General features: G+C 45.4%; 1 long non-coding RNA gene across 2 annotated transcripts; it reads left to right on the forward strand.

Moving 5' to 3' along the window:
• The first annotated feature begins 8,084 nt into the window (after positions 1 to 8,084).
• On the forward strand, positions 8,085 to 26,074 carry LOC310792072. 2 transcript variants are annotated; one of them, XR_014553478.1, is made up of 6 exons: positions 8,085 to 8,180; positions 8,286 to 8,437; positions 24,155 to 24,261; positions 24,398 to 24,491; positions 24,597 to 24,748; positions 25,885 to 26,074. It is a non-coding gene; the product is annotated as an uncharacterized lncRNA (long non-coding RNA). The 2 variants fall into 2 exon arrangements; XR_014553479.1 differs by lacking the exons at positions 8,085 to 8,180; positions 8,286 to 8,437 and adding an exon at positions 23,648 to 23,722 and having other exon boundaries at positions 24,124 to 24,261.
• The last annotated feature ends 453 nt before the right edge of the window (positions 26,075 to 26,527 follow it).

Genomic DNA, 26,527 nt, shown 5'->3' on the forward strand with positions numbered 1-26,527 from the left:
CTGTGGCAGGACCTTGCTGTTTTACCCCAAATTGCTAAATCAGTGTCTGGCATTGACTGGCAACTTGCAGTCGTTAAAGATCGGTGCTCATTGAACCATTTCAACCGTCATTATATTGCAAATGTGATGGCAAAGGAGGCTGAGCTCTTCAGATCCAGAGGCAGAAGACTTGATAAAGATGTGCAGAGGGGATTCCAGGATAATCCCTGGTGGTGCGTGGGATGCTGTACTGTCCGACAAGCCGAAATAGCGGTACCTAACCACTGCTCGTCTGTACAAGTCGACGAATCACAGGGCGAAGTCAATCTTTCTAAAGCCAACCACATGCCGAGCCTAATCTTTCAAGAACCAACCACATGGCGAGCCTAATAATTCAGAAGCCTATCAAATGACCAAGTGAATCTTTCACAAAGCCATCCAATCAGAAGGCGAATCCAATCTTTCATTCAGCCAATCCCAGCGAATCCGACCGCCGAGAGGTCACCGCCCTCTTCTTCTTCACCGGAAGTACCCCAGTGTGTGGTTTGTTTGGCTAACGGATAGCTAGCCATTAGCTCTTATTATTATCCCTACACAACGTTACAGGTAAGCAACTGCCGATCCTTTTCATGTTTTAATTAAATACACATATTTCACGTCCACTTTGGCCATATCGTTGATATTTGCGCATATTTTTGATCGCGGTCTTTGACGTAAATATCACAGCATAACGTAACGAGAAGCTAACTAGCGTTAGCTGTGGCTGTGTTTTCGCTATCTGAACCCAACTTCACGTTAACGTTAACAGCTAAATAAGAAATAGTAAACCTTGTTATCAGTAATCTGCATAATGAGAAACTCATACACAGATAAAAGTAACAGCAGGTAGGCCTACTGATATAAACATTAAATGCCTGTCTATGCCTGTGTTTCTGTTTGTATGTTTTTAGTATCTAATGTATGTTTGTTTATTGCTGTAAGTATAATTTAGTCTACTGTACATAATTTCAGATGTCATTACGAAACAACAAGGCTATGGCAGGTGACACTGAGTGGCTCTCTACTGGGGTGTCTGGTATGGCCATCCAGTGAGGGAAACATACCTGCTCCTTGCCCACAAAAAGAGAGATGGCATGACCATGAGGTAAGATTATATGGCTTATCCATGTTCAAGTTAACAACATGACCCTAACACAATACACTGTAACATCAGGTACAGTATGTGATGGTACATGTATGCAAGTCCAGTTAAGTTACCGTATGTGCATTGTGTGTTTCAGACTGCCACAGCCAGGTATCTGCACAGCTCAGGGATTACTGAAGTATCCCAGCAAGATGGAGCAAGGTGACCCTCTACTCCAAGCAGGGCTTCAGGTATGACCTCACCTTCACCCACTCATGCCTCCTTGGCCAACAAGGTGAAATAGTCATATTTAATTTCACTGGGACTTATTTTTCCCTCTGTGTATCTTTCTCAAGGTGAGCGCCTACACTCCAGACAGCGTGTCCCAGGCATTGGAGTATCTGAAGGAGCTCCTGCTCGTCATCCAGCAGCACACCACATCTTGTCTGCACATGCACACATCCCACCTGCTACAGCGAGCGTGGACCAGCCTGCACGACTCCTGACAGTGAGTACCTGATTGTGTCTCCTGTCCAGATTGTGTTAAAAACGTTTTAACAACCTCACACAGACAAGACTCAAGTCATTACTATTGCTTCAGACAAAATCATTTCCAAGGTTGTTCAGTGTTTAACTGTATGGTCTAATCTTAGAAATATTGGTGTTATTTTGATCAGGCTATGTCCTTTGATCAAGTTAAGTCATTGTCCTGTACATGCCACCCCCCCCCCCCCACACACACACACACCCATTTTAGAAACAAAAACTCAGGTCTGTTGTGTCACACAGATTATTATTGATGCCTTTTGTATCATCCCACCTGGAGTACTGTAATTCCCTTTTGACATGCCTCACCGGTCCCTGGACTGTCTACAAATGGTCCAGTACACTGCTGTTGACTAAGGCCGCATGCCCACAGGGATTGTTTTTTTGTTTTTTGTTTTTTTCCCAGGTCAGAATGCTTTGGAAATCATGTCCAGAGTGCTTCCAACGTGCACAGACACAGCATTTATTTGTTGCTGCTGAAAAAAATTGACATTGATGAGTAGCCTGCCTCTCCAAAAGTGTAACTTTTCTCTGCTTGAGGCGCCCAGAGCACCCTGCCCAAAAACACTAGCCATCGAGAGCGTTTAAACACCAGGTGCGGTGCTGGGAAGAGGAGCGCTCCTAGAGCGTCCTTACCATAGAGAATGAATTGCAGAAAGGCGCTGGCAGCTCAAACAGACGTTCCCTGTGGACACAGCTGCTTAGTCCAGCACGACATGTCACATCACATCCATCTTAGCTTCCTTACATTGGCTTCCATCAAGTTTAAGGTTCTTGTAATCACTTATAAAGCCCTGCATGGTCAGGCACCTGTGTAAATCTGTGACCTGATCCATCCCTACATCACCAGTCAATGTGACTGCTCTGTGAAAGGTGCTATATAAATAAACATTACAAATAAACGTTACTTTCTTAGTTAATAATTGCTTACTTACTTAGCTGGATTCAATTTACACCTGGCATTAAAACAGGTCCAGGATCTACATCAAAAAATGTGATTCATCCTGTTTAATCCATGCCAACTATGTCTCTTTTCATCTATCATCTACAACGTGTATCTATCAGTCTGATGTGTCCCATGTTTGTGTTTTCCCTACAGTGGTGAAGTGTCAGTGTGGTGTCTGCAGAGCCTGCTCGCCTCCAACACAACCCACCATCATCAAGACCTGGACCCAGGAGCTGCTGACGCCAGCATGATGGCAGCATACAGATGCCAGCTTTTTGCACACCACACACACTCGACACTGATCTACACAAAGTTACACTCACCACACACACTCAACACTGATCTACACAAAGTTACACTCACACTGACCCTTTCTGATGCTGCCATTTGGTTGTGTCAGCTCCTGCTCTCTAGCTGTGATTGGACACTCTGGGGTCAGACAAGTGAACTCTCATTCAAAGGACCCTCTCTGTCTCTTTTCTTCTTTTTCTTCCTTTCATTGCTGTTTATTATTATTCATTGTCCACTGTGTTCTTTATTTGATTTAGATTGCACATTGTCTAATCGTTTTGTTTTTGTAAATGATGAATTTATTTGAAATGTATTCTCTCTTCGTGTCTTTGATAATACCATGATATTTAAATCTACTACATAATACATTATAGCCAATACGTTTTATACTTGACTGAATGACCAATAAAGTGCTCAAATCAGTTATCACTCATTCAATCATTACTTTCAACTTTTCTTTAGGGCATTACCCACTTTTGAGATAGCCTAAAAAAACTAAATATTTAAAGTGCATACTTTCTTTCCCTATTACAATAATAAAGACCCAGTTTTAAAACCATGCATTGCATATATTTACCAACATGCTTGAGGTGGGATTGTAAACCTGTCTCTTCCATTTACACAAGTAGCCTAATGTGATGGTGCATTAAAAGTTGATCAAAATCACATTATAGTTTAATTAGATTTGAGTTGCAGCACATTGACATCGTTTCAGAGCACCAAGGCAATAACTGAATGACATTGGACAAAATTCAAGTAAGTCCACAGCTGGATTCGAACCTGCGTCCTCCCAATTTTTCTTCCTTTTCCTCCTCCTTTTCCCCCCCCTTCTTCCCCCTTTCTCCCCTTTCCCCCCCCTTCTTTACGGACTAATGTTCCCCAGCCTTTGCGGAGTTGGGAGAGCGTTAGACTGAAGATCTAAAGGTCCCTGGTTCGATCCCGGGTTTCGGCATGTACTGCAGGCGTTTGTGGAATGCAGTCCCTTTCAGCTGCCATCAGACCAGCAGCATGTTGGGTTGGTTGCAGCACAAACATTTTCCCATCCTTTGATGGCCAGTTTTCACCCTACCAGGCTGAAATTCTGCATGGAGGGGAAGTGTGCTTGTCCGAACTTCTGGTGTCATTTTTGTCTACATGGTTGTTGCGAATCAGCGCATGTTCTGTCATGTCTTCAAGCAGCCGTGAGTGCTATTTGAATTGTAGGAACGAAAATAGGACACTATGGAACTCTCTACAGAGCCTGGGTAGCTCAGACGGTAGAGCATCAGACTTTTAATCTGAGGGTCCAGGGTTCAAGTCCCTGTTCAGGCGTGTCCGAAGTGTTTGCCGAAGAAATGTGTAAGCAGACTCCTACAAGGATGACTGCAAAATGCTATGTTGAGCTTTTGGACATTGAAGGTCAAGAAAACACTCCCACGTTTGCAGCAGTATGCTGCAGACTCACAGTTCTAAATACCAGTCACTGGGAGGACATGCCACTCTCAGTACTCTGAGGAGTGTCAACTACAAGGCAGTGGTGTTTCAAGCCAAACCGTTCAGAAGCAATGATCCTGGGTTTTGACAAGACACAAGGGCCTGTCATAGAACGTAGAATTCATTTGGAGAATGCAAAGGAAAAGGGATTTGGAGAATGCAGGCATCGATCCCGCTACCTCTCGCACGCTAAGCAAGCGCTCTACCATTTGAGCTAATTCCCCTCACAGCAAAGGGAACCACAAGGAAGCCTCGAGAGGGTTCGCTCTGTGGCAGGACCTTGCTGTTTTACCCCAAATTGCTAAATCAGTGTCTGGCATTGACTGGCAACTTGCAGTCGTTAAAGATCGGTGCTCATTGAACCATTTCAACCGTCATTATATTGCAAATGTGATGGCAAAGGAGGCTGAGCTCTTCAGATCCAGAGGCAGAAGACTTGATAAAGATGTGCAGAGGGGATTCCAGGATAATCCCTGGTGGTGCGTGGGATGCTATACTGTCCGACAAGCCGAAATAGCTCAGTTGGGAGAGCGTTAGACTGAAGATCTAAAGGTCCCTGGTTCGATCCCGGGTTTCGGCATGTACTGCAGGCGTTTGTGGAATGCAGTCCCTTTCAGCTGCCATCAAACCAGCAGCATGTTGGGTTGGTTGCAGCACAAACATTTTCCCATCCTTTGATGGCCAGTTTTCACCCTACCAGGCTGAAATTCTGCATGGAGGGGAAGTGTGCTTGTCCGAACTTCTGGTGTCATTTTTGTCTACATGGTTGTTGCGAATCAGCGCATGTTCTGTCATGTCTTCAAGCAGCCGTGAGTGCTATTTGAATTGTAGGAACGAAAATAGGACACTATGGAACTCTCTACAGAGCCTGGGTAGCTCAGACGGTAGAGCATCAGACTTTTAATCTGAGGGTCCAGGGTTCAAGTCCCTGTTCAGGCGTGTCCGAAGTGTTTGCCGAAGAAATGTGTAAGCAGACTCCTACAAGGATGACTGCAAAATGCTATGTTGAGCTTTTGGACATTGAAGGTCAAGAAAACACTCCCACGTTTGCAGCAGTATGCTGCAGACTCACAGTTCTAAATACCAGTCACTGGGAGGACATGCCACTCTCAGTACTCTGAGGAGTGTCAACTACAAGGCAGTGGTGTTTCAAGCCAAACCGTTCAGAAGCAATGATCCTGGGTTTTGACAAGACACAAGGGCCTGTCATAGAACGTAGAATTCATTTGGAGAATGCAAAGGAAAAGGGATTTGGAGAATGCAGGCATCGATCCCGCTACCTCTCGCACGCTAAGCAAGCGCTCTACCATTTGAGCTAATTCCCCTCACAGCAAAGGGAACCACAAGGAAGCCTCGAGAGGGTTCGCTCTGTGGCAGGACCTTGCTGTTTTACCCCAAATTGCTAAATCAGTGTCTGGCATTGACTGGCAACTTGCAGTGGTTAAAGATCGGTGCTCATTGAACCATTTCAACCGTCATTATATTGCAAATGTGATGGCAAAGGAGGCTGAGCTCTTCAGATCCAGAGGCAGAAGACTTGATAAAGATGTGCAGAGGGGATTCCAGGATAATCCCTGGTGGTGCGTGGGATGCTATACTGTCCGACAAGCCGAAATAGCTCAGTTGGGAGAGCGTTAGACTGAAGATCTAAAGGTCCCTGGTTCGATCCCGGGTTTCGGCATGTACTGCAGGCGTTTGTGGAATGCAGTCCCTTTCAGCTGCCATCAGACCAGCAGCATGTTGGGTTGGTTGCAGCACAAACATTTTCCCATCCTTTGATGGCCAGTTTTCACCCTACCAGGCTGAAATTCTGCATGGAGGGGAAGTGTGCTTGTCCGAACTTCTGGTGTCATCTTTGTCTACATGGTTGTTGCGAATCAGCGCATGTTCTGTCATGTCTTCAAGCAGCCGTGAGTGCTATTTGAATTGTAGGAACGAAAATAGGACACTATGGAACTCTCTACAGAGCCTGGGTAGCTCAGACGGTAGAGCATCAGACTTTTAATCTGAGGGTCCAGGGTTCAAGTCCCTGTTCAGGCGTGTCCGAAGTGTTTGCCGAAGAAATGTGTAAGCAGACTCCTACAAGGATGACTGCAAAATGCTATGTTGAGCTTTTGGACATTGAAGGTCAAGAAAACACTCCCACGTTTGCAGCAGTATGCTGCAGACTCACAGTTCTAAATACCAGTCACTGGGAGGACATGCCACTCTCAGTACTCTGAGGAGTGTCAACTACAAGGCAGTGGTGTTTCAAGCCAAACCGTTCAGAAGCAATGATCCTGGGTTTTGACAAGACACAAGGGCCTGTCATAGAACGTAGAATTCATTTGGAGAATGCAAAGGAAAAGGGATTTGGAGAATGCAGGCATCGATCCCGCTACCTCTCGCACGCTAAGCAAGCGCTCTACCATTTGAGCTAATTCCCCTCACAGCAAAGGGAACCACAAGGAAGCCTCGAGAGGGTTCGCTCTGTGGCAGGACCTTGCTGTTTTACCCCAAATTGCTAAATCAGTGTCTGGCATTGACTGGCAACTTGCAGTCGTTAAAGATCGGTGCTCATTGAACCATTTCAACCGTCATTATATTGCAAATGTGATGGCAAAGGAGGCTGAGCTCTTCAGATCCAGAGGCAGAAGACTTGATAAAGATGTGCAGAGGGGATTCCAGGATAATCCCTGGTGGTGCGTGGGATGCTGTACTGTCCGACAAGCCGAAATAGCGGTACCTAACCACTGCTCGTCTGTACAAGTCGACGAATCACAGGGCGAAGTCAATCTTTCTAAAGCCAACCACATGCCGAGCCTAATCTTTCAAGAACCAACCACATGGCGAGCCTAATAATTCAGAAGCCTATCAAATGACCAAGTGAATCTTTCACAAAGCCATCCAATCAGAAGGCGAATCCAATCTTTCATTCAGCCAATCCCAGCGAATCCGACCGCCGAGAGGTCACCGCCCTCTTCTTCTTCACCGGAAGTACCCCAGTGTGTGGTTTGTTTGGCTAACGGATAGCTAGCCATTAGCTCTTATTATTATCCCTACACAACGTTACAGGTAAGCAACTGCCGATCCTTTTCATGTTTTAATTAAATACACATATTTCACGTCCACTTTGGCCATATCGTTGATATTTGCGCATATTTTTGATCGCGGTCTTTGACGTAAATATCACAGCATAACGTAACGAGAAGCTAACTAGCGTTAGCTGTGGCTGTGTTTTCGCTATCTGAACCCAACTTCACGTTAACGTTAACAGCTAAATAAGAAATAGTAAACCTTGTTATCAGTAATCTGCATAATGAGAAACTCATACACAGATAAAAGTAACAGCAGGTAGGCCTACTGATATAAACATTAAATGCCTGTCTATGCCTGTGTTTCTGTTTGTATGTTTTTAGTATCTAATGTATGTTTGTTTATTGCTGTAAGTATAATTTAGTCTACTGTACATAATTTCAGATGTCATTACGAAACAACAAGGCTATGGCAGGTGACACTGAGTGGCTCTCTACTGGGGTGTCTGGTATGGCCATCCAGTGAGGGAAACATACCTGCTCCTTGCCCACAAAAAGAGAGATGGCATGACCATGAGGTAAGATTATATGGCTTATCCATGTTCAAGTTAACAACATGACCCTAACACAATACACTGTAACATCAGGTACAGTATGTGATGGTACATGTATGCAAGTCCAGTTAAGTTACCGTATGTGCATTGTGTGTTTCAGACTGCCACAGCCAGGTATCTGCACAGCTCAGGGATTACTGAAGTATCCCAGCAAGATGGAGCAAGGTGACCCTCTACTCCAAGCAGGGCTTCAGGTATGACCTCACCTTCACCCACTCATGCCTCCTTGGCCAACAAGGTGAAATAGTCATATTTAATTTCACTGGGACTTATTTTTCCCTCTGTGTATCTTTCTCAAGGTGAGCGCCTACACTCCAGACAGCGTGTCCCAGGCATTGGAGTATCTGAAGGAGCTCCTGCTCGTCATCCAGCAGCACACCACATCTTGTCTGCACATGCACACATCCCACCTGCTACAGCGAGCGTGGACCAGCCTGCACGACTCCTGACAGTGAGTACCTGATTGTGTCTCCTGTCCAGATTGTGTTAAAAACGTTTTAACAACCTCACACAGACAAGACTCAAGTCATTACTATTGCTTCAGACAAAATCATTTCCAAGGTTGTTCAGTGTTTAACTGTATGGTCTAATCTTAGAAATATTGGTGTTATTTTGATCAGGCTATGTCCTTTGATCAAGTTAAGTCATTGTCCTGTACATGCCACCCCCCCCCCCCCACACACACACACACCCATTTTAGAAACAAAAACTCAGGTCTGTTGTGTCACACAGATTATTATTGATGCCTTTTGTATCATCCCACCTGGAGTACTGTAATTCCCTTTTGACATGCCTCACCGGTCCCTGGACTGTCTACAAATGGTCCAGTACACTGCTGTTGACTAAGGCCGCATGCCCACAGGGATTGTTTTTTTGTTTTTTGTTTTTTTCCCAGGTCAGAATGCTTTGGAAATCATGTCCAGAGTGCTTCCAACGTGCACAGACACAGCATTTATTTGTTGCTGCTGAAAAAAATTGACATTGATGAGTAGCCTGCCTCTCCAAAAGTGTAACTTTTCTCTGCTTGAGGCGCCCAGAGCACCCTGCCCAAAAACACTAGCCATCGAGAGCGTTTAAACACCAGGTGCGGTGCTGGGAAGAGGAGCGCTCCTAGAGCGTCCTTACCATAGAGAATGAATTGCAGAAAGGCGCTGGCAGCTCAAACAGACGTTCCCTGTGGACACAGCTGCTTAGTCCAGCACGACATGTCACATCACATCCATCTTAGCTTCCTTACATTGGCTTCCATCAAGTTTAAGGTTCTTGTAATCACTTATAAAGCCCTGCATGGTCAGGCACCTGTGTAAATCTGTGACCTGATCCATCCCTACATCACCAGTCAATGTGACTGCTCTGTGAAAGGTGCTATATAAATAAACATTACAAATAAACGTTACTTTCTTAGTTAATAATTGCTTACTTACTTAGCTGGATTCAATTTACACCTGGCATTAAAACAGGTCCAGGATCTACATCAAAAAATGTGATTCATCCTGTTTAATCCATGCCAACTATGTCTCTTTTCATCTATCATCTACAACGTGTATCTATCAGTCTGATGTGTCCCATGTTTGTGTTTTCCCTACAGTGGTGAAGTGTCAGTGTGGTGTCTGCAGAGCCTGCTCGCCTCCAACACAACCCACCATCATCAAGACCTGGACCCAGGAGCTGCTGACGCCAGCATGATGGCAGCATACAGATGCCAGCTTTTTGCACACCACACACACTCGACACTGATCTACACAAAGTTACACTCACCACACACACTCAACACTGATCTACACAAAGTTACACTCACACTGACCCTTTCTGATGCTGCCATTTGGTTGTGTCAGCTCCTGCTCTCTAGCTGTGATTGGACACTCTGGGGTCAGACAAGTGAACTCTCATTCAAAGGACCCTCTCTGTCTCTTTTCTTCTTTTTCTTCCTTTCATTGCTGTTTATTATTATTCATTGTCCACTGTGTTCTTTATTTGATTTAGATTGCACATTGTCTAATCGTTTTGTTTTTGTAAATGATGAATTTATTTGAAATGTATTCTCTCTTCGTGTCTTTGATAATACCATGATATTTAAATCTACTACATAATACATTATAGCCAATACGTTTTATACTTGACTGAATGACCAATAAAGTGCTCAAATCAGTTATCACTCATTCAATCATTACTTTCAACTTTTCTTTAGGGCATTACCCACTTTTGAGATAGCCTAAAAAAACTAAATATTTAAAGTGCATACTTTCTTTCCCTATTACAATAATAAAGACCCAGTTTTAAAACCATGCATTGCATATATTTACCAACATGCTTGAGGTGGGATTGTAAACCTGTCTCTTCCATTTACACAAGTAGCCTAATGTGATGGTGCATTAAAAGTTGATCAAAATCACATTATAGTTTAATTAGATTTGAGTTGCAGCACATTGACATCGTTTCAGAGCACCAAGGCAATAACTGAATGACATTGGACAAAATTCAAGTAAGTCCACAGCTGGATTCGAACCTGCGTCCTCCCAATTTTTCTTCCTTTTCCTCCTCCTTTTCCCCCCCCTTCTTCCCCCTTTCTCCCCTTTCCCCCCCCTTCTTTACGGACTAATGTTCCCCAGCCTTTGCGGAGTTGGGAGAGCGTTAGACTGAAGATCTAAAGGTCCCTGGTTCGATCCCGGGTTTCGGCATGTACTGCAGGCGTTTGTGGAATGCAGTCCCTTTCAGCTGCCATCAGACCAGCAGCATGTTGGGTTGGTTGCAGCACAAACATTTTCCCATCCTTTGATGGCCAGTTTTCACCCTACCAGGCTGAAATTCTGCATGGAGGGGAAGTGTGCTTGTCCGAACTTCTGGTGTCATTTTTGTCTACATGGTTGTTGCGAATCAGCGCATGTTCTGTCATGTCTTCAAGCAGCCGTGAGTGCTATTTGAATTGTAGGAACGAAAATAGGACACTATGGAACTCTCTACAGAGCCTGGGTAGCTCAGACGGTAGAGCATCAGACTTTTAATCTGAGGGTCCAGGGTTCAAGTCCCTGTTCAGGCGTGTCCGAAGTGTTTGCCGAAGAAATGTGTAAGCAGACTCCTACAAGGATGACTGCAAAATGCTATGTTGAGCTTTTGGACATTGAAGGTCAAGAAAACACTCCCACGTTTGCAGCAGTATGCTGCAGACTCACAGTTCTAAATACCAGTCACTGGGAGGACATGCCACTCTCAGTACTCTGAGGAGTGTCAACTACAAGGCAGTGGTGTTTCAAGCCAAACCGTTCAGAAGCAATGATCCTGGGTTTTGACAAGACACAAGGGCCTGTCATAGAACGTAGAATTCATTTGGAGAATGCAAAGGAAAAGGGATTTGGAGAATGCAGGCATCGATCCCGCTACCTCTCGCACGCTAAGCAAGCGCTCTACCATTTGAGCTAATTCCCCTCACAGCAAAGGGAACCACAAGGAAGCCTCGAGAGGGTTCGCTCTGTGGCAGGACCTTGCTGTTTTACCCCAAATTGCTAAATCAGTGTCTGGCATTGACTGGCAACTTGCAGTCGTTAAAGATCGGTGCTCATTGAACCATTTCAACCGTCATTATATTGCAAATGTGATGGCAAAGGAGGCTGAGCTCTTCAGATCCAGAGGCAGAAGACTTGATAAAGATGTGCAGAGGGGATTCCAGGATAATCCCTGGTGGTGCGTGGGATGCTATACTGTCCGACAAGCCGAAATAGCTCAGTTGGGAGAGCGTTAGACTGAAGATCTAAAGGTCCCTGGTTCGATCCCGGGTTTCGGCATGTACTGCAGGCGTTTGTGGAATGCAGTCCCTTTCAGCTGCCATCAAACCAGCAGCATGTTGGGTTGGTTGCAGCACAAACATTTTCCCATCCTTTGATGGCCAGTTTTCACCCTACCAGGCTGAAATTCTGCATGGAGGGGAAGTGTGCTTGTCCGAACTTCTGGTGTCATTTTTGTCTACATGGTTGTTGCGAATCAGCGCATGTTCTGTCATGTCTTCAAGCAGCCGTGAGTGCTATTTGAATTGTAGGAACGAAAATAGGACACTATGGAACTCTCTACAGAGCCTGGGTAGCTCAGACGGTAGAGCATCAGACTTTTAATCTGAGGGTCCAGGGTTCAAGTCCCTGTTCAGGCGTGTCCGAAGTGTTTGCCGAAGAAATGTGTAAGCAGACTCCTACAAGGATGACTGCAAAATGCTATGTTGAGCTTTTGGACATTGAAGGTCAAGAAAACACTCCCACGTTTGCAGCAGTATGCTGCAGACTCACAGTTCTAAATACCAGTCACTGGGAGGACATGCCACTCTCAGTACTCTGAGGAGTGTCAACTACAAGGCAGTGGTGTTTCAAGCCAAACCGTTCAGAAGCAATGATCCTGGGTTTTGACAAGACACAAGGGCCTGTCATAGAACGTAGAATTCATTTGGAGAATGCAAAGGAAAAGGGATTTGGAGAATGCAGGCATCGATCCCGCTACCTCTCGCACGCTAAGCAAGCGCTCTACCATTTGAGCTAATTCCCCTCACAGCAAAGGGAACCACAAGGAAGCCTCGAGAGGGTTCGCTCTGTGGCAGGACCTTGCTGTTTTACCCCAAATTGCTAAATCAGTGTCTGGCATTGACTGGCAACTTGCAGTGGTTAAAGATCGGTGCTCATTGAACCATTTCAACCGTCATTATATTGCAAATGTGATGGCAAAGGAGGCTGAGCTCTTCAGATCCAGAGGCAGAAGACTTGATAAAGATGTGCAGAGGGGATTCCAGGATAATCCCTGGTGGTGCGTGGGATGCTATACTGTCCGACAAGCCGAAATAGCTCAGTTGGGAGAGCGTTAGACTGAAGATCTAAAGGTCCCTGGTTCGATCCCGGGTTTCGGCATGTACTGCAGGCGTTTGTGGAATGCAGTCCCTTTCAGCTGCCATCAGACCAGCAGCATGTTGGGTTGGTTGCAGCACAAACATTTTCCCATCCTTTGATGGCCAGTTTTCACCCTACCAGGCTGAAATTCTGCATGGAGGGGAAGTGTGCTTGTCCGAACTTCTGGTGTCATCTTTGTCTACATGGTTGTTGCGAATCAGCGCATGTTCTGTCATGTCTTCAAGCAGCCGTGAGTGCTATTTGAATTGTAGGAACGAAAATAGGACACTATGGAACTCTCTACAGAGCCTGGGTAGCTCAGACGGTAGAGCATCAGACTTTTAATCTGAGGGTCCAGGGTTCAAGTCCCTGTTCAGGCGTGTCCGAAGTGTTTGCCGAAGAAATGTGTAAGCAGACTCCTACAAGGATGACTGCAAAATGCTATGTTGAGCTTTTGGACATTGAAGGTCAAGAAAACACTCCCACGTTTGCAGCAGTATGCTGCAGACTCACAGTTCTAAATACCAGTCACTGGGAGGACATGCCACTCTCAGTACTCTGAGGAGTGTCAACTACAAGGCAGTGGTGTTTCAAGCCAAACCGTTCAGAAGCAATGATCCTGGGTTTTGACAAGACACAAGGGCCTGTCATAGAACGTAGAATTCATTTGGAGAATGCAAAGGAAAAGGGATTTGGAGAATGCAGGCATCGATCCCGCTACCTCTCGCACGCTAAGCAAGCGCTCTACCATTTGAGCTAATTCCCCTCACAGCAAAGGGAACCACAAGGAAGCCTCGAGAGGGTTCGCTCTGTGGCAGGACCTTGCTGTTTTACCCCAAATTGCTAAATCAGTGTCTGGCATTGACTGGCAACTTGCAGTCGTTAAAGATCGGTGCTCATTGAACCATTTCAACCGTCATTATATTGCAAATGTGATGGCAAAGGAGGCTGAGCTCTTCAGATCCAGAGGCAGAAGACTTGATAAAGATGTGCAGAGGGGATTCCAGGATAATCCCTGGTGGTGCGTGGGATGCTGTACTGTCCGACAAGCCGAAATAGCTCAGTTGGGAGAGCGTTAGACTGAAGATCTAAAGGTCCCTGGTTCGATCCCGGGTTTCGGCATGTACTGCAGGCGTTTGTGGAATGCAGTCCCTTTCAGCTGCCATCAGACCAGCAGCATGTTGGGTTGGTTGCAGCACAAACATTTTCCCATCCTTTGATGGCCAGTTTTCACCCTACCAGGCTGAAATTCTGCATGGAGGGGAAGTGTGCTTGTCCGAACTTCTGGTGTCATTTTTGTCTACATGGTTGTTGCGAATCAGCGCATGTTCTGTCATGTCTTCAAGCAGCCGTGAGTGCTATTTGAATTGTAGGAACGAAAATAGGACACTATGGAACTCTCTACAGAGCCTGGGTAGCTCGGTGCCGGGGGAGCGAGAGACTGGCTACTCTCGTCGAATCACATCTAAGCATGTCCACCTTTGCTGTCCAATCACGTCTACGCCTTCCCAGCTTTCCAGCTTTGTGTCGTCCAATCACCTTCCCAGCTTCCCAGCTTTGTCGTCCAATCACCTGCCCAGCTTTCCAGCTTTGTCGTCCAATCACAGCTCATCATGCCTTGCTTTGCTGTCCAATTACGTCTAAACCTTTCCATCTTTCCAGCTTTGTGCCCGCCCCCCCTCCATCGCTATCCTCCATTCATGTCTCATCAATCCCAGCTTCTGACATGCTATGTAAACAAACACAGCAGCATCACCAGCGCTGCAAAAGTTTTCCACGCAAAGGAACAGTAAGTACAACATGAATTATGTCAAATAACAAGCTCCAATTTTACCCCCATTCTACTTTATGTAGCTAGCGTTAGCTAACGTAGGTTTGACAGTCATTGCAATAACGTTGGTTTATTTCCAAGAACATGCATGACGTGAGCTCCAATTTTACGCTCGAGTCATTCTACTTTAATATGTAGGCTACTACCCAACCTAGTTAACGTTAGAACATATTGTCATGCAGTTTTAGCACACTGAAAGAGATTTAACATAATGATATGTTGTATTCAGATGTTCCTGTTTTAACACAAGGCTTAATATAGGCTACTACTAGGAGCTGAAATGTGTATTGGTTCTCAACCTGTGCTACTGGCACCACTGTCATATGATGGTAATTTCTGTGGTGGTGGTAGCCTACTTGGTGTAAAAAGGTTGAGAACCACTCACTGTGTTAGACCCTAACCCTAACCCTATTTGTTGATTTACATTTATTTGTTTTTATATTATTGAGTTAGAACTACCCACATTAATATGTTTATACAGTAGTGTAATGAAACTGAATAGTTATAAACTTTAGCTGGTTTAGTTTAAGCAGCACTTTTCTGTTCTCTAATGGCAGATGGCTTCCAACCACAGGTGATGAGGAATGGATGGCCCGCCTGCGGAGGTTTGCTGCCTCTGGGGTCTGGCCCTCTGAGGCAGGAAACAGACAGGCATCAAACGAGAAAAGGTGGCATGATCTGTATCTGAAGGTAAACTTGGACAAAGTGATTATGTACAATAATAAAACATAAAGCTATGCCATATTAAAAGCAGCCTCTCTCTGTCTCTTTGTAATTGTTGTCTGTGAGCTTCTGTAAAGCTGCTAGTTCTCATTATACAATTATCAGTGTTGTAACAGTAATTTACCATGATCCATGTCTCAAACGGCATACTGTGTTGGGTCCTTGCATTTGAGGGAAATGGGGCTGGAATGTCCTTGAATTTGATGTTTAACAAGGTGTGGGAACCCTGGTTATTCTCATTTGTGTTATCAGTTTCAAGTTTATTAAAGAAAAAACATTGTTGCATCACAAGATGAAATGAGATGTTTTTTTACAAGTTAGAAAACAGACCAGAATAGATACAGTATAACAATAACATGTGTACAGTACAGGGAGGAGATAACTAATAGATACAGTATAACACTAACATGTCTACAGTACAGGGAGGAGATAACTAAAAGGATGGACAATGTGAGCACAGCCTGTCAGCTCTTGGTAAGAAGGACTGCTGGTGTCTTTTTGTGTGACTTATTGGCCCTGTGAACAATCTAGTAGTTCTCAGGTCATATTGGTGCTGTGGAGTTTTGAGGGCTCCGAGTAGGGGGTTGGACCCTTCCTCCTCCAGCATCCGCTTGAATTCTCTGGAGGTGGCTTCATCTCTCCGCTCCGCCAGGCTGGGGAACGTTCCACTTGGTAGGCCCATAATACGGCAGCACCTCCGCTGCACACATTCCAGGTCCTGAGTTAGGTTTTTGTTCAGCCCTCCCCAGACTGGAGAAGCATACTCCAAGACAGGTCTGATGAAGCTCACATTTGCCCACTTGCACACTGAGAAGTGGACACTTTTGGACAATGTAGACACTTTTTTATATTTATTTTATCTTAGTTTACTGTTTGCATCAATTGCCCCTTTTTTATTATTTCATATAATTTCATTCATGTCTTTGTTGTGTGAGAGAGAGGTACAGTATATATTTTGTAATAAATGTGCACTATATTTCTACAGCAGTACTTTTTACTTATTTCTACCAAAAATATCTGTGACAACAGGAGTCAAGCAAAGTATTGCTTTGTGCAACCCCAAGCAGGTAATGAAATGACCAGAAAATGTACATCAACAGAACAGTATTGCAAACAGTTCCACATTGCATACAAGCATGCACACTTATTACGTCATTCAGAGAAGACAATTACATTGTTTCTGTGCTTTCAAGGCTTATTCCATTTATTGTTAATGGGATTGCATTTATGAATTGGGTCTTCTTTCTAAAGCAGACATCATGTATATATATATATATCCGAACACAGACCTCCACCAAGGCCCATGTTCAATGGGTTCTTCCTTGGCCCATGCTACGCCTTTCCATTAAGTTTCATGAAAATCGGCCCAGTAGTTTTGATGTAATCCTGCTGACAAACAGGTATTTGAAAGATGCCCAACACTTGGTAAGCGTTTGGGTTTAGAGATGTGTTCCAGCCGGGATTCAAACTTGTCACCTTCACATCCATAGTCCCCCATGTTATACTTAGTGAAATGTCATGTTTAGACACATTTCTCAAATTAAGAGGCTCAAAAGTGCGACCTAGAACTTCTGATGGGCAGCAGAGTCAATAGTAACTCTCAATTCACTTCATTTGAACCCAATTTTCTCTCTTTTTCTCTCTTTTTCTTCCTTTTTCTCCTTCCCCCCTTCTTCCCCCTTCTTCCCCTTCTTTCCCCTTCTTCCCCCCTCCATCCAGACTATTGTTCCCCAGCTTTAGCGGAGACGGTAGAGCATCAGACTTTTAATCTGAGGGTCCAGGGTTCAAGTCCCTGTTCAGGCGTGTCCGAAGTGTTTGCCGAAGAAATGTGTAAGCAGACTCCTACAAGGATGACTGCAAAATGCTATGTTGAGCTTTTGGACATTGAAGGTCAAGAAAACACTCCCACGTTTGCAGCAGTATGCTGCAGACTCACAGTTCTAAATACCAGTCACTGGGAGGACATGCCACTCTCAGTACTCTGAGGAGTGTCAACTACAAGGCAGTGGTGTTTCAAGCCAAACCGTTCAGAAGCAATGATCCTGGGTTTTGACAAGACACAAGGGCCTGTCATAGAACGTAGAATTCATTTGGAGAATGCAAAGGAAAAGGGATTTGGAGAATGCAGGCATCGATCCCGCTACCTCTCGCACGCTAAGCAAGCGCTCTACCATTTGAGCTAATTCCCCTCACAGCAAAGGGAACCACAAGGAAGCCTCGAGAGGGTTCGCTCTGTGGCAGGACCTTGCTGTTTTACCCCAAATTGCTAAATCAGTGTCTGGCATTGACTGGCAACTTGCAGTCGTTAAAGATCGGTGCTCATTGAACCATTTCAACCGTCATTATATTGCAAATGTGATGGCAAAGGAGGCTGAGCTCTTCAGATCCAGAGGCAGAAGACTTGATAAAGATGTGCAGAGGGGATTCCAGGATAATCCCTGGTGGTGCGTGGGATGCTATACTGTCCGACAAGCCGAAATAGCTCAGTTGGGAGAGCGTTAGACTGAAGATCTAAAGGTCCCTGGTTCGATCCCGGGTTTCGGCATGTACTGCAGGCGTTTGTGGAATGCAGTCCCTTTCAGCTGCCATCAGACCAGCAGCATGTTGGGTTGGTTGCAGCACAAACATTTTCCCATCCTTTGATGGCCAGTTTTCACCCTACCAGGCTGAAATTCTGCATGGAGGCGAAGTGTGCTTGTCCGAACTTCTGGTGTCATTTTTGTCTACATGGTTGTTGCGAATCAGCGCATGTTCTGTCATGTCTTCAAGCAGCCGTGAGTGCTATTTGAATTGTAGGAACGAAAATAGGACACTATGGAACTCTCTACAGAGCCTGGGTAGCTCAGACGGTAGAGCATCAGACTTTTAATCTGAGGGTCCAGGGTTCAAGTCCCTGTTCAGGCGTGTCCGAAGTGTTTGCCGAAGAAATGTGTAAGCAGACTCCTACAAGGATGACTGCAAAATGCTATGTTGAGCTTTTGGACATTGAAGGTCAAGAAAACACTCCCACGTTTGCAGCAGTATGCTGCAGACTCACAGTTCTAAATACCAGTCACTGGGAGGACATGCCACTCTCAGTACTCTGAGGAGTGTCAACTACAAGGCAGTGGTGTTTCAAGCCAAACCGTTCAGAAGCAATGATCCTGGGTTTTGACAAGACACAAGGGCCTGTCATAGAACGTAGAATTCATTTGGAGAATGCAAAGGAAAAGGGATTTAGAGAATGCAGGCATCGATCCCGCTACCTCTCGCACGCTAAGCAAGCACTCTACCATTTGAGCTAATTCCCCTCACAGCAAAGGGAACCACAAGGAAGCCTCGAGAGGGTTCGCTCTGTGGCAGGACCTTGCTGTTTTACCCCAAATTGCTAAATCAGTGTCTGGCATTGACTGGCAACTTGCAGTCGTTAAAGATCGGTGCTCATTGAACCATTTCAACCGTCATTATATTGCAAATGTGATGGCAAAGGAGGCTGAGCTCTTCAGATCCAGAGGCAGAAGACTTGATAAAGATGTGCAGAGGGGATTCCAGGATAATCCCTGGTGGTGCGTGGGATGCTGTACTGTCCGACAAGCCGAAATAGCTCAGTTGGGAGAGCGTTAGACTGAAGATCTAAAGGTCCCTGGTTCGATCCCGGGTTTCGGCATGTACTGCAGGCGTTTGTGGAATGCAGTCCCTTTCAGCTGCCATCAGACCAGCAGCATGTTGGGTTGGTTGCAGCACAAACATTTTCCCATCCTTTGATGGCCAGTTTTCACCCTACCAGGCTGAAATTCTGCATGGAGGGGAAGTGTGCTTGTCCGAACTTCTGGTGTCATTTTTGTCTACATGGTTGTTGCGAATCAGCGCATGTTCTGTCATGTCTTCAAGCAGCCGTGAGTGCTATTTGAATTGTAGGAACGAAAATAGGACACTATGGAACTCTCTACAGAGCCTGGGTAGCTCAGACGGTAGAGCATCAGACTTTTAATCTGAGGGTCCAGGGTTCAAGTCCCTGTTCAGGCGTGTCCGAAGTGTTTGCCGAAGAAATGTGTAAGCAGACTCCTACAAGGATGACTGCAAAATGCTATGTTGAGCTTTTGGACATTGAAGGTCAAGAAAACACTCCCACGTTTGCAGCAGTATGCTGCAGACTCACAGTTCTAAATACCAGTCACTGGGAGGACATGCCACTCTCAGTACTCTGAGGAGTGTCAACTACAAGGCAGTGGTGTTTCAAGCCAAACCGTTCAGAAGCAATGATCCTGGGTTTTGACAAGACACAAGGGCCTGTCATAGAACGTAGAATTCATTTGGAGAATGCAAAGGAAAAGGGATTTGGAGAATGCAGGCATCGATCCCGCTACCTCTCGCATGCTAAGCAAGCGCTCTACCATTTGAGCTAATTCCCCTCACAGCAAAGGGAACCACAAGGAAGCCTCGAGAGGGTTCGCTCTGTGGCAGGACCTTGCTGTTTTACCCCAAATTGCTAAATCAGTGTCTGGCATTGACTGGCAACTTGCAGTCGTTAAAGATCGGTGCTCATTGAACCATTTCAACCGTCATTATATTGCAAATGTGATGGCAAAGGAGGCTGAGCTCTTCAGATCCAGAGGCAGAAGACTTGATAAAGATGTGCAGAGGGGATTCCAGGATAATCCCTGGTGGTGCGTGGGATGCTATACTGTCCGACAAGCCGAAATAGCTCAGTTGGGAGAGCGTTAGACTGAAGATCTAAAGGTCCCTGGTTCGATCCCGGGTTTCGGCATGTACTGCAGGCGTTTGTGGAATGCAGTCCCTTTCAGCTGCCATCAGACCAGCAGCATGTTGGGTTGGTTGCAGCACAAACATTTTCCCATCCTTTGATGGCCAGTTTTCACCCTACCAGGCTGAAATTCTGCATGGAGGGGAAGTGTGCTTGTCCGAACTTCTGGTGTCATTTTTGTCTACATGGTTGTTGCGAATCAGCGCATGTTCTGTCATGTCTTCAAGCAGCCGTGAGTGCTATTTGAATTGTAGGAACGAAAATAGGACACTATGGAACTCTCTACAGAGCCTGGGTAGCTCAGACGGTAGAGCATCAGACTTTTAATCTGAGGGTCCAGGGTTCAAGTCCCTGTTCAGGCGTGTCCGAAGTGTTTGCCGAAGAAATGTGTAAGCAGACTCCTACAAGGATGACTGCAAAATGCTATGTTGAGCTTTTGGACATTGAAGGTCAAGAAAACACTCCCACGTTTGCAGCAGTATGCTGCAGACTCACAGTTCTAAATACCAGTCACTGGGAGGACATGCCACTCTCAGTACTCTGAGGAGTGTCAACTACAAGGCAGTGGTGTTTCAAGCCAAACCGTTCAGAAGCAATGATCCTGGGTTTTGACAAGACACAAGGGCCTGTCATAGAACGTAGAATTCATTTGGAGAATGCAAAGGAAAAGGGATTTGGAGAATGCAGGCATCGATCCCGCTACCTCTCGCACGCTAAGCAAGCGCTCTACCATTTGAGCTAATTCCCCTCACAGCAAAGGGAACCACAAGGAAGCCTCGAGAGGGTTCGCTCTGTGGCAGGACCTTGCTGTTTTACCCCAAATTGCTAAATCAGTGTCTGGCATTGACTGGCAACTTGCAGTCGTTAAAGATCGGTGCTCATTGAACCATTTCAACCGTCATTATATTGCAAATGTGATGGCAAAGGAGGCTGAGCTCTTCAGATCCAGAGGCAGAAGACTTGATAAAGATGTGCAGAGGGGATTCCAGGATAATCCCTGGTGGTGCGTGGGATGCTATACTGTCCGACAAGCCGAAATAGCTCAGTTGGGAGAGCGTTAGACTGAAGATCTAAAGGTCCCTGGTTCGATCCCGGGTTTCGGCATGTACTGCAGGCGTTTGTGGAATGCAGTCCCTTTCAGCTGCCATCAGACCAGCAGCATGTTGGGTTGGTTGCAGCACAAACATTTTCCCATCCTTTGATGGCCAGTTTTCACCCTACCAGGCTGAAATTCTGCATGGAGGGGAAGTGTGCTTGTCCGAACTTCTGGTGTCATTTTTGTCTACATGGTTGTTGCGAATCAGCGCATGTTCTGTCATGTCTTCAAGCAGCCGTGAGTGCTATTTGAATTGTAGGAACGAAAATAGGACACTATGGAACTCTCTACAGAGCCTGGGTAGCTCAGACGGTAGAGCATCAGACTTTTAATCTGAGGGTCGAGGGTTCAAGTCCCTGTTCAGGCGTGTCTGAAGTGTTTGCCGAAGAAATGTGTAAGCAGACTCCTACAAGGATGACTGCAAAATGCTATGTTGAGCTTTTGGACATTGAAGGTCAAGAAAACACTCCCACGTTTGCAGCAGTATGCTGCAGACTCACAGTTCTAAATAACAGTCACTGGGAGGACATGCCACTCTCAGTACTCTGAGGAGTGTCAACTACAAGGCAGTGGTGTTTCAAGCCAAACCGTTCAGAAGCAATGATCCTGGGTTTTGACAAGACACAAGGGCCTGTCATAGAACGTAGAATTCATTTGGAGAATGCAAAGGAAAAGGGATTTGGAGAATGCAGGCATCGATCCCGCTACCTCTCGCACGCTAAGCAAGCGCTCTACCATTTGAGCTAATTCCCCTCACAGCAAAGGGAACCACAAGGAAGCCTCGAGAGGGTTCGCTCTGTGGCAGGACCTTGCTGTTTTACCCCAAATTGCTAAATCAGTGTCTGGCATTGACTGGCAACTTGCAGTCGTTAAAGATCGGTGCTCATTGAACCATTTCAACCGTCATTATATTGCAAATGTGATGGCAAAGGAGGCTGAGCTCTTCAGATCCAGAGGCAGAAGACTTGATAAAGATGTGCAGAGGGGATTCCAGGATAATCCCTGGTGGTGCGTGGGATGCTATACTGTCCGACAAGCCGAAATAGCTCAGTTGGGAGAGCGTTAGACTGAAGATCTAAAGGTCCCTGGTTCGATCCCGGGTTTCGGCATGTACTGCAGGCGTTTGTGGAATGCAGTCCCTTTCAGCTGCCATCAGACCAGCAGCATGTTGGGTTGGTTGCAGCACAAACATTTTCCCATCCTTTGATGGCCAGTTTTCACCCTACCAGGCTGAAATTCTGCATGGAGGGGAAGTGTGCTTGTCCGAACTTCTGGTGTCATTTTTGTCTACATGGTTGTTGCGAATCAGCGCATGTTCTGTCATGTCTTCAAGCAGCCGTGAGTGCTATTTGAATTGTAGGAACGAAAATAGGACACTATGGAACTCTCTACAGAGCCTGGGTAGCTCAGACGGTAGAGCATCAGACTTTTAATCTGAGGGTCCAGGGTTCAAGTCCCTGTTCAGGCGTGTCCGAAGTGTTTGCCGAAGAAATGTGTAAGCAGACTCCTACAAGGATGACTGCAAAATGCTATGTTGAGCTTTTGGACATTGAAGGTCAAGAAAACACTCCCACGTTTGCAGCAGTATGCTGCAGACTCACAGTTCTAAATACCAGTCACTGGGAGGACATGCCACTCTCAGTACTCTGAGGAGTGTCAACTACAAGGCAGTGGTGTTTCAAGCCAAACCGTTCAGAAGCAATGATCCTGGGTTTTGACAAGACACAAGGGCCTGTCATAGAACGTAGAATTCATTTGGAGAATGCAAAGGAAAAGGGATTTAGAGAATGCAGGCATCGATCCCGCTACCTCTCGCACGCTAAGCAAGCGCTCTACCATTTGAGCTAATTCCCCTCACAGCAAAGGGAACCACAAGGAAGCCTCGAGAGGGTTCGCTCTGTGGCAGGACCTTGCTGTTTTACCCCAAATTGCTAAATCAGTGTCTGGCATTGACTGGCAACTTGCAGTCGTTAAAGATCGGTGCTCATTGAACCATTTCAACCGTCATTATATTGCAAATGTGATGGCAAAGGAGGCTGAGCTCTTCAGATCCAGAGGCAGAAGACTTGATAAAGATGTGCAGAGGGGATTCCAGGATAATCCCTGGTGGTGCGTGGGATGCTGTACTGTCCGACAAGCCGAAATATGCGGTACCTAACCACTGCTCGTCTGTACAAGTCGACGAATCACAGGGCGAAGTCAATCTTTCTAAAGCCAACCACATGCCGAGCCTAATCTTTCAAGAACCAACCACATGGCGAGCCTAATAATTCAGAAGCCTATCAAATGACCAAGTGAATCTTTCACAAAGCCATCCAATCAGAAGGCGAATCCAATCTTTCATTCAGCCAATCCCAGCGAATCCGACCGCCGAGAGGTCACCGCCCTCTTCTTCTTCACCGGAAGTACCCCAGTGTGTGGTTTGTTTGGCTAACGGATAGCTAGCCATTAGCTCTTATTATTATCCCTACACAACGTTACAGGTAAGCAACTGCCGATCCTTTTCATGTTTTAATTAAATACACATATTTCACGTCCACTTTGGCCATATCGTTGATATTTGCGCATATTTTTGATCGCGGTCTTTGACGTAAATATCACAGCATAACGTAACGAGAAGCTAACTAGCGTTAGCTGTGGCTGTGTTTTCGCTATCTGAACCCAAGTTCACGTTAACGTTAACAGCTAAGAAATAGTAAACCTTGTTATCAGTAATCTGCATAATGAGAAACTCATACACAGATAAAAGTAACAGCAGGTAGGCCTACTGATATAAACATTAAATGCCTGTCTATGCCTGTGTTTCTGTTTGTATGTTTTTAGTATCTAATGTATGTTTGTTTATTGCTGTAAGTATAATTTAGTCTACTGTACATCATTTCAGATGTCATTACGAAACAACAAGGCTATGGCAGGTGACACTGAGTGGCTCTCTACTGGGGTGTCTGGTATGGCCATCCACAGTGAGGGAAACATACCTGCTCCTTGCCCAAAAAAAGAGAGATGGCATGACCTTTATAAGGTAAGATTATATGGCTTATCCATGTTCAAGTTAACAACATGACCCTAACACAATACACTGTAACATCAGGTACAGTATGTGATGGTACATGTATGCAAGTCCAGTTAAGTTACCGTATGTGCATTGTGTGTTTCAGACTGCCACAGCCAGGTATCTGCACAGCTCAGGGATTACTGAAGTATCCCAGCAAGATGGAGCAAGGTGACCCTCTACTCCAAGCAGGGCTTCAGGTATGACCTCACCTTCACCCACTCATGCCTCCTTGGCCAACAAGGTGAAATAGTCATATTTAATTTCACTGGGACTTATTTTTCCCTCTGTGTATCTTTCTCAAGGTGAGCGCCTACACTCCAGACAGCGTGTCCCAGGCATTGGAGTATCTGAAGGAGCTCCTGCTCGTCATCCAGCAGCACACCACATCTTGTCTGCACAGGCACACATCCCACCTGCTACAGCGAGCGTGGACCAGCCTGCACGACTCCTGACAGTGAGTACCTGATTGTGTCTCCTGTCCAGATTGTGTTAAAAATGTTTTAACAACCTCACACAGACAAGACTCAAGTCATTACTATTGCTTCAGACAAAATCATTTCCAAGGTTGTTCAGTGTTTAACTGTATGGTCTAATCTTAGAAATATTGATGTTATTTTGATCAGGCTATGTCCTTTGATCAAGTTAAGTCATTGTCCTGTACATGCCACCCCCCCCCCCCCCATCCCCCCACGCACACCCATTTTAGAAACAAACACTCAGGTCTGTTGTGTCACACAGATTATTATTGATGCCTTTTGTATCATCCCACCTGGAGTACTGTAATTCCCTTTTGACATGCCTCACCGGTCCCTGGACTGTCTACAAATGGTCCAGTACACTGCTGTTGACTAAGGCCGCATGCCCACAGGGATTGTTTTTTTGTTTTTTGTTTTTTTCCCAGGTCAGAATGCTTTGGAAATCATGTCCAGAGTGCTTCCAACGTGCACAGACACAGCATTTATTTGTTGCTGCTGAAAAAAATTGACATTGATGAGTAGCCTGCCTCTCCAAAAGTGTAACTTTTCTCTGCTTGAGGCGCCCAGAGCACCCTGCCCAAAAACACTAGCCATCAAGAGCGTTTAAACACCAGGTGCGGTGCTGGGAAGAGGAGCGCTCCTAGAGCGTCCTTACCATAGAGAATGAATTGCAGAAAGGCGCTGGCAGCTCAAACAGACGTTCCCTGTGGACACAGCTGCTTAGTCCAGCACGACATGTCACATCACATCCATCTTAGCTTCCTTACATTGGCTTCCATCAAGTTTAAGGTTCTTGTAATCACTTATAAAGCCCTGCATGGTCAGGCCCCTGTGTAAATCTGTGACCTGATCCATCCCTACATCACCAGTCAATGTGACTGCTCTGTGAAAGGTGCTATATAAATAAACGTTACAAATAAACGTTACTTTCTTAGTTAATTGCTTACTTACTTAGCTGGATTCAATTTACACCTGGCATTAAAACAGGTCCAGGATCTACATCAAAAATGTGATTCATCCTGTTTAATCCATGCCAACTATGTCTCTTTTCATCTATCATCTACAACATGTATCTATCAGTCTGATGTGTCCCATGTTTGTGTTTTCCCTACAGTGGTGAAGTGTCAGTGTGGTGTCTGCAGAGCCTGCTCGCCTCCAACACAACCCACCATCATCAAGACCTGGACCCAGGAGCTGCTGACGCCAGCATGATGGCAGCATACAGATGCCAGCTTTTTGCACACCACACACACTCGACACTGATCTACACAAAGTTACACTCACCACACACACTCGACACTGATCTACACAAAATTACACTCACACTGACCCTTTCTGATGCTGCCATTTGGTTGTGTCAGCTCCTGCTCTCTAGCTGTGATTGGACACTCTGGGGTCAGACAAGTGAACTCTCATTCAAAGGGCCCTCTCTGTCTCTTTTCTTCTTTTTCTTCTTTTGATTGCTGTTTATTATTATTCATTGTCCACTGTGTTCTTTATTTGATTTAGATTGCACATTGTCTAATCGTTTTGTTTTTGTAAATGATGAATTTATTTGAAATGTATTCTCTCTTCGTGTCTTTGATAATACCATGATATTTAAATCTACTACATAATACATTATAGCCAATACGTTTTATACTTGACTGAATGACCAATAAAGTGCTCAAATCAGTTATCACTCATTCAATCATTACTTTCAACTTTTCTTTAGGGCATTACCCACTTTTGAGATAGCCTAAAAAAACTAAATATTT

Source organism: Poromitra crassiceps (assembly GCF_964638095.1).
Source record: "Poromitra crassiceps genome assembly, chromosome: 17".
Taxonomy (NCBI): domain Eukaryota; kingdom Metazoa; phylum Chordata; class Actinopteri; order Beryciformes; family Melamphaidae; genus Poromitra; species Poromitra crassiceps.